This window comes from Populus euphratica, unplaced genomic scaffold (assembly GCF_000495115.2).
Source record: "Populus euphratica unplaced genomic scaffold, PopEup_1.0 scaffold642.1, whole genome shotgun sequence".
NCBI classification, from domain to species: Eukaryota; Viridiplantae; Streptophyta; class Magnoliopsida; order Malpighiales; family Salicaceae; genus Populus; species Populus euphratica.
This window is the reverse complement of record NW_011500515.1, coordinates 14,476-17,049: the sequence shown is the minus strand read 5'-3', so window position 1 is coordinate 17,049 and position 2,574 is coordinate 14,476. Positions and strand designations below refer to the sequence as shown.

Sequence of the window (2,574 nt, the reverse complement as noted above, 5' to 3'; positions counted from 1 at the left end):
GTATGTATGTTGTGATTGTGGCTCACATCTTCCCTTGGTTTTATGCCCAAGAATGGTTTAAATGCCCTTTATAGGTTGAGGATAGGCTTCTCATCCAGTTTTCTTAAAAACTGGCAAACATGGTCTTTTTTAGTCAGATTTCTAAGACTATTGAGCATGTTCTTTATAGAGTTGTGGCCATAAATCATGAATTGCACGATGCACATCTCCACTATGATGTGTCTCAAAAGTTAATAGAAGATTATCTAAAGACCCCTTACTTAGACCATCCTTAATAAATTGTATTTTATCTTCACAGTTTACAGATACCATTTCTAAATAATGACATGTTGCATTACAAGTCCATCTGGTACATCTATAATAGACTTTCAGTTGTTTTGCACGATGTTTTTTGCAAAAGTGCTTTTACTTGTTCTAGGCATGTATGAAATGAAAGAATTGGAGGACTCACCTGATAATTAGACTTTTGCTTCAATTAGCTAATGAATATATTCAGGAATTCTATAATTCAACAACCTTAATCTTCCATACTTAGCACAGTAAATTTTTGCAATTGTATTTAGAGGCAAAGCGAAAAAATATTTTTTTAATTTTTCAAGAGTGATATCTATTTTTTAAATGAGAGGAAAAAATATATAAAGAAAAGAGGAGGAACAAGGAATTGAACAAATATATACACAGATATCAGTTATCATGGGAAACTGAAAGAACCAACATAAAAGTTATGGAGTATCGTTATCCGTCATTTGACTGGGGTTGGAGAAAGATTTGAAAACATTGTCATTCTTCGGATTCTTAATATCACAAGCCCAATATGTATACATATGTTTCACAATAAAATGATTACTTCATCTTAATCTTAGTTTTTCAGGAAATAAATGGAGTCGAGAATTATAAAGTAAGAATTTTTTACTAATATCAACTTTTTGATAATTTTCACAAGTTTTACATAATGCATATGAGTCCTTGAACATAGTGGGCCCGTAAAATCCACTTTGTAAGATTTTTACAATTGTTTTTCTTGATGAGAAATGACCTTCATATGCCTTAGAATGATAAAATTTAATGACATTACTTACCTCATTATCTGGAATGCATCTTCAAAATATTTGATCAGGATAATATTTGAATAAGTAAGGGTCATACCAATAAAAGTTCTTCACTTCATTCAAGAACTTTCCTTTATCTTGGGTACTCTAATAAGTTAACAAATTTCTTGAAGCAAGAAAATTCACAAAATTAGCAAACCAAGGCATTGATCTAAGAGAAAGTAAGGATTCGTCAGAAAAGTTATCATCAATTGGTGTGATGCTGGATGTCGAATCTATTATCACTTTTGACAAAAAATCCATATTAATATTTTTGGTGCCATTCTTATTCGTGATTCCTTCTTGAGAATAAATCTTTTGCAAATCTTCAGATTCATCAAACTTAAATTTACTCAAAGTAGATTAAAGTTATCACAAACTAATTCATTATCATCTCAAGGTTGCTTGTAAATGTTAAAAATATTCATATCTAATGTCATGTTTCCAAATCATCACATCATCAGTCCATTCCTACAATTAATCAATGTATTAAAAGTTGAAAGAAATGGATGTCCTAAAATAATAGGAAATGAATTACATGCTTCAATAGATTGTGTGTCCAAGACAATAAAATCCACAAGATGAATAAAGTTATCGACTTGTATTAATAGATCTTTAACTGTTTCTCAAAGCACTTTTACAGATCTATCAGCAAGTAAAAGAGTAGCAAAAGTTGGTTTTATCTCATCTAAATTGAAACTTTGAAAAACTAAATATGAAAGTAAATTCACATTAGCTCTAAAATCAAGTAAATTTCTTTCAATTTTATGTTCTCCAATAAAGCAAGAAATTATAAGACAATTAGGGTCTTCGTATTTACTTTTTTGGTTAAAAAAGCTTTCTTTTTTACATTTAGTTTTATCTTCACAGTACACAGATCTTTCAAAAAATTAGCATAGAAAGGTATAGCATCCAACAAAGGTATATTAATCCTTACCTGTTTGAAAGTTTTAAAGATTTCAAAGTTGTGATTGACTATCTTTTGTTTGATCATGGCATGAGAAAATGAAAGGTATGAGCCCTGTCTCTTCTCTCATCTCTCTTAACAAACTCAGCTGGTCCCGTCTCCCATTTCCTTCTCAATAGTCGTTCCACCATCGTCCCTCCCCTTTCTTTATCAAGGACAAACCAGACTTACCCATTCCTGGGAGAAACCTAAACCTAGACTAGTAGCCACCGCTCCCTGCTTATGTTTATTTTTTCTCTCCAGGAACTAACTCACTTTCAGCCGCACACTACCCTTTCCATCTCTATTCTCAGAACCAAAACAAATCTTCCCTCTATCACCCGAACAGCCAGAAAACCAAAGCCTCTTCCTCTTTTTCTTTCTTTTGGCTTCTCCCCATCACCACCAGATTCTCCCCATGGTCTAACAACCTTTCTTAAGACCAGCCAAAATCATGAGCCATAAGTAGCGTTAAGAGCTTTACTTTAAATTTCCAAATAGATAGTTCTTTTTTAAGTCCTACACCAGAGCGTAACCGTC

At 32.3% G+C, this 2,574-nt stretch overlaps 1 long non-coding RNA gene across 1 annotated transcript in view; it reads right to left on the bottom strand.

The window, feature by feature from the left end:
- Positions 1 to 2,196, bottom strand: part of LOC105115129 (uncharacterized) — a 16,687-nt gene extending 14,491 nt beyond the window's left edge. The window contains exon 1 of the long non-coding RNA XR_840275.1: positions 2,105 to 2,196. This is a non-coding gene — a long non-coding RNA (uncharacterized LOC105115129). The remainder of the gene's footprint in view (positions 1 to 2,104) is intronic.
- Positions 2,197 to 2,574: the final 378 nt, after the last annotated feature.